The sequence below is a fragment of the Syngnathus scovelli genome, chromosome 7 (genome assembly GCF_024217435.2).
Source record: "Syngnathus scovelli strain Florida chromosome 7, RoL_Ssco_1.2, whole genome shotgun sequence".
Taxonomy (NCBI): Eukaryota; Metazoa; Chordata; class Actinopteri; order Syngnathiformes; family Syngnathidae; genus Syngnathus; species Syngnathus scovelli.
Window position 1 is genome coordinate 11911604 of NC_090853.1, and position 6645 is coordinate 11918248.

Here is a 6645-nt window from a genome sequence, read left to right on the forward strand (position 1 = left end):
GCATTTTATCTTGCACATAGATATTTCAGTGTGTTTGTGCTTACTAAACTAATAAAAACTAGTACGCAGGGAAATGAAAATTGCTAACTAGCTGATTTTGGGTGAAAGGGGCACGGGGGTTCTCAATGTTACAAGCATACAGTATAAGATTACAGCTGAATATAGGAAACGCCGTCTCTGACTCTTATATAGTTGACTGATAGAACAGTCCATTTACATTGTGAGAGACTAATGGGACGTTTTAGGCATAATGGGCATAAATAGTTCCACATGTGTGACTAAAATACCTATTGTGTACATAAATTAAATAGAACCATATAATTTCCAAAAGTATTTGTTGATGTTAATGCTAACTGTTTATTATACTGAGGGTTAAACAGAATCATCTGAAATTACTGTAATGTGTCTTTTACACGGCACAATTCTTCACTGGCCCTTCTTCCTGTGAATAGTGACATTCAGTTTTTATGTAACAGAGCTGCTACAGATTTGCTGGTACAATGCAATAGAAATAGGGCATAAGACTTTAGAATTTTGTTTGAAAACATTTCACTTCTCCTAAAATCAGCAGTGTTATTTGCTTTGCTTGCTTTTCAACCATATGAATCACTGCTTCTGTCTGATCTGTATTGCAATTGTCAGCAAAATCAATCACGTCTCTAGGTTTGGTGTTGAAATTTCATGACAATCCTGTGTTGAAATTTCCGCTTAAAAACTCCCAGTTTGGCCTTGTATTGAGCAAACCATCTCTAAACAAAACCCCCAGCTAGATATTGTCAAAGCATTCGACTCTTTGTGCTACATTTTATAAAAACAGGCATAATATCATGTTCATGCCAGTCCTACATCTTGTCCCCATACTCATTTGACAATTTGGTAACTGCACTCGGCATAAAAACAGGCACATTGTCATTTTCATGCCAGGGCAATGGTCTGGTTCCATGTGTTTAGGAATTTGATAAACACACTACTTGGCTGGATGTACGCTGCCTACTGCATGAAAGCGTTCTGCCTTAGAAAAGTACAATGGTATTATGGGAGTTTTGACCATTACTTTTAGCTAGAATTGGAGAGTCTCATCAATCATCTTTCCAATGTATGTGATACCACAGCTTAACTCCAATGTAAGAACACCCAGAATCAAACCCGTGGATCTGGGCTATGGTTGCTAGTATGTGTTGTCTTGACCAAAAGTAAACCCAGTTCCTCTTTGTAATGAAGGCAGGATGTGTTACCATGACAATCAACAATGTGTAGTCCACAATGTGTAAACAGTAAAGGCTGAAAGAATGGATCAGCGCCTGAGTGTTTGTAAGAGCGTTCACTTAGAGCTCTAGATTGTAACAGCAAGTAGAATGGTTAAAGTTCACCAAACTGTGTTCGCACAAGAAGCAATGTTTAGCTCAGCAGTCATTTATAATGTATTATATACACTTTTGACATTGATTTTTCATCAGGGTTCATCTCAGTTTGTTCAAGGTCGCCTGTAATTTTCACGAGTAATTTTTTCTAACATGCTCTTGTGGCAAGTAAAAAGATTAGAAATGTTAGCGAACAACTGAGAACTGTTTACGACCTTGAACGAATCCTGACATGAAAGCACATTTGCTACCTTCGTCACGACTCACAAACCTTAGCCAATCTCTCTAGTAAGGGCTCGGTTCTTCCCTCTCAAAATACATAATTTCATATACTGTAATTAAGGCCACTTATCTTTTTGTATATTCCTTCCTTGCTTCATACTACATAATCTAAACCCTGCACCTTATCAACACAGTGCAAAGATTACCAACAGCCGCTGTGGAGCTGTTAATAATCAACCGCAAAGCTGTTACTGTCGAAACCTTTCACCCATGTCAGCTGATCCTTTACGTCTCCACCTATACCCGCACACACGTACACATGCACACACGTATACACACACTCACACACACACACACACACACGCACACGCACACACGCACACACACACACGCACACACGTACATATCTACCAATCAGAAAAACACTAGATATGGTACAAGATATACACAAGTAGAAATGAATGCAATGTCTAATACCCTGAACACGTCTACTGACGATGAAAACAATGATTTACCTTTGAAAACTACGTGGTTAAAATCATGTTAAAAATAGTGAGTCAAATCCACAGAAGTAGCTGAGCCCCACTGTGGTGTCAGAAAGTATCAAAAGTGTTTGACAAGGCGGATTAAAGGTACAAGAAAAGGAGATTAGAAAAGGTGAAAGTACACCAAGTCCCCTGGGAAAAAAGTATTCAAGCGTAGAAGAGCATGACTTTGTACGTGCCACCAGGTTAGAGTTCCTCTCAGGAATTCTGTTGAAGCTTTTCCACCCGAGGCAACGAGAAATCAGGACAGAAGTCGTAAATCGTTTGGGCTTGTGTGTGCCTGTACACGTCTGTGTTTTATTAATTTATTGTAGTTAATAACAATATAGCTCAAACACTCCCCTCAAAACATCGTCACGGTTTCTGGATGGGCATAACTGATTGAGCAATTAATCGTCTGCTGCCGTCAAACCTTCAGGGAATGACAAAAGAACTTAGGTAACTTTTCCTTTACTCACGAGGTCATCAGACATCAGTTACCTACCATTATTTACTCCAACATATTAAACAAGCGGGAGGTTAATGCACCGAGCACAGTACCTTGCACTTTGACACAGTCCCTTTCCCCCTATGTTATTATGTTGCCTCTGCATTTCCATGAAACATGCTTCAGTTCATTCCTTGCTTTCTTCTTGACTGTAATTGGATCATAAGCTGAATTTCACATCCATTGTGCTCTGCATAGTATTTTTAAAAGACCCAATTTTGTGTAGTTGACTACTTATTTAGAGAAAGATGATGATGTGAGCCAAAATCAAGAAGAAATTAGAAAGAAAGTGCTATGTCAACAAGTTGGAATGGTGGGGAAGGAAGAAGGAAATGTTTGAGAAGTGACATCACAGCAGCAGCAGAGTGGAAGTGCGATCCTTTTTTAGCCATGTTCGCTCCCTCTGCCACATTCCTCGCCACAGGCCTGAGCTCGTCCCGCCTCCTGCTCTCTTCTCTTCAACCTCACTCCTGCGCCAGAGCTGCTGCTGTGACGCAAACCCAGGGAACAGTGGGAGGAGACTATGGGGGAGAGCGGGGAGTGTAAGGGGGGGGTTGAGCCGTGAAGTGTAAAGCAGTAAAAATCCCTGAACTCTCCCTTGTTGACGGCTTCACTTTTTTATTTGTGCAGGTTTAACGCTCACTTCCCGGTGCAATTTATGAGATTCCATAAAACAAAACAAAAATCCTTACTATTTTACACCTCTACATAACTGTAAACTACACATTTATTGAGAATGTGGTGACCCATCTGGGCCAGGAAGGTCGTCCCTGCTGGTCTAAAAACAAGTATCACGACCAACATTTACAACCTAATTCTAATATGAGTACCATTAAATTGCGTTAATTTATTCATAAAAGTGAATGCTTATATGTGTATGTGGATGTTAGATTTCTTCTGTCCAGATTTCAGACTCAAAGAGTTGCCGTGTCAATCTAATCTGCCCAAGGCCTTCAGTTTAAGCATTGCTGTCGAGTGAAAGTTAAATGATAGCAATCAGATAACAAATTCTTCTCAGAGGGTCCAGTCAATGGCCCATAGCATTCTTCCATCCTTTGATTGGATAGACTTAGACTTAGACTTAGACTCAACTTTATTAATCCCTTGGGAATACTCCTTCAGGGAAATTCAGGCCCCAGCAGTATCCATACCACAGAGCGGGTTTACAAAAGACACACAGATGGCATGAGCGCAACTCAATAGGCCCTCATAAGGCTGCCATACAACGGCGCCACAAAGAAAGCCAGAAAGTGCGAAAGATAAAAGCCATCAAAGCAAAGCAAAGCAAAAAGACAAAAGAAAAAAGTAACAGTGCCCAACCAGCACCCCTCAATATCAGAAAACACCCCAAAACACACAAAATAGCCTCCACGGGGTCCACAGACAGGTGTAAGGGTAGTCCAGTTCAACGGCACCCAATGGACCGTGGTCGTGAATCGGTGAAAACATCACAAAGCAGGCAAACGTGTGAGCAGCGTCCTGGGCACCCAGTCGGGGCACGTGCAGATGGTCACCACGGGGCTAGCACGGCGAAGGTCGCTGGTTCTGACGAGCACGAGGGAGCACAGGGGTCGCGGCTGCAAGGCAAGGGACCCGGTCAGCATCAGCCGGATAAGCAGGAAGCCGTCGTAGAGGTACGCCGGTCTCGACCGATGTGCGCAGCCATCCCGGTCCCAGGGGAAAAAAAAAAAAAAAGAAAATCACATCCAAAGCGATACCGAGGTGCGGTAGAAGGCACCAGCATCGCCGAATGGACAAAAAGACAGAAAGAAAAAGGAGAAAAGAAGGAAATAAAGAGGAAAAAGAGAGAACACTGCTGGGAGGCTGCCACTCACGTCGGCGCCATACCAAAAAAAAAAAAAAAAAAAAAAAAAAACGATTGGCACACAATACCTTTTATAATCAGCATTTGTGGTGGGTATGATTTATTTGATATAACTGTTTGTGTTTGTCATGTTATATATAATGATTCAGAAGTCTCCACAGATTGCTTGCGTTCTTCCTATTTTGCAGAATGGGAAGTGAAAACAGATGAGAAAGCGCTGTGTAAAAAGCATTACAGCATTTGATATACTTTGCTAGTGTGTCTGTAGATGCCTTTTCTCGTGGTAGTGTTATAAAAGCGAAATACACTGCCGTTCAAAGGTTTGGGGATCACCCAGACAATTTAGTGTTTTCTATGAAAACTAACATAGTTGCACAAGGGTTTTCAAGGGTTTTCTCATCATCCGTTAGCCTTCTAACACAATTAGTAACACAATGGACCATTCGAACACTGGAGGTACGTTGCTGGAAAATGAGCTTTTATACACCTACGTAGGTAGATATTGCATTTTTTAAAAATGGCATTTGCAGCTAGAAACAGTCATTTATCACATTAACAATGTATGGAGTGTATTCCTGATTAATTTAGTGCTATCCTCATTGGAAAATAGGGATTTTATTTAAAAAATAAGGACATTTCTAAATTACCCCAAACTTTTGAACGGTAGTATATGTACAATAAAATGTATTTTAGAGACAGCAAACGTGCACTGGGACATAAACATTTATGTGTTTTGATTATCAGGGTGATGCGTTTGGGACTTTGGTAGACCGCCCTGCGTCATGCTGGCCATTCCAGCAGACTAGGGGCATTTTATTTTATACGCACCTAACTGGCAATTTAAAATAGACAAAACTATGGACCAACTGGAAGTAGGTCTCTATTGTTGCGCAAGTAGTGCAATGAGATTTTGGTGAACTCGATATGATAGAACTAGATCAAAGTGCAGGCCAACAGATTTTGAGTTTAATAGATAGGTGTGGTGGATGTCATCATTGTTTATAAATATGACAGCAGCGTGCAACCCTCTGAATCATTGTGGGAATCAATTCATTGAATGCAAGCATTTTCTTGGGGTCACTATATCATTTCGAAAATGAATTGAATAAAAGTTTAATAAAATAATTTAATAACTTTCTTAACTTCTGATTTCAAAATGAGTTATCTATTGATTTGTTCTTTATACTGTATGTAATAATATGTTGGAGTGGTACATTTATATGGTTTCACAGTCATAAAGGCCCTCTGAGGTAAGCCATAACTATATGGCCTTTGAAAAAAAATCTTTGACACCCCTGACTTAAGTGGGTGGTTAAGTTACAGGTTTGCACTCCTAAAAAGTACTGGTGTACTTTGAGCTCCTTCGCAACCAGTGCTACACTTTAGAATTCATACACCTTATGGCCTGACACCCCACGTGCTTGTTTTGACTGCACTTAATTGACTTGTTTACACATTAGTTCCACTCCACATCCTTCACAGACACTGTCTTTGAAAATGAACTGGATTTAAATATGACTAAGTTGTTTAGTTATAACAGAACAGACAAACTAATCAATTTTATCTTTAGTGTGGTCAGTTGCAAGTTTGCTGTTGAGCAGCAGAAGAAAGTCCCTTCAGGCTATTTCACAGCTGTTTGCGTTATTAAAGCAGATCTTTCACAATGGGCCCATACATGTTCACTGCACGCTTCCTGTTCCCCCTCACACTCTGTGCATGCTTCTGCTTTTAGACTTCATGCTTCCTGTTTTTATGTACTTTTCGTAACTTGGTATGAAAATAAATTATTCCCGTGTCGCTACGCTTATTACAAACAGATGTGTGAGAAGGCACATGGGAACACGGCGTTCTGTGCTAACAGCAAAATAACATTCAATATAAACTATGAGGAGATCATCTTATTACAAAATGTTTTAAACTCGGATTTAAAGAAGTCAACGTGTGGCTGCGTGTAGAGATCCTCAACAATGAATGAAATTTACATCCATTAGTCGAGGGTGTGAACTTGTCTGAAAATGCGCAATTTGTGGACTTGAAAATGATTCACAACCCTTTAACAAACTTTACATAACTGATTTAGAAACTACAAACCTCATATCACAGTTAAACAACAAATTAAATGATGCACTCTAGTTAAAAAAAAAAAAAGATATCCAAAAGTGCAACTGAAAAGAATCCTTATAATGTCACTTTCCAATTGTAGAA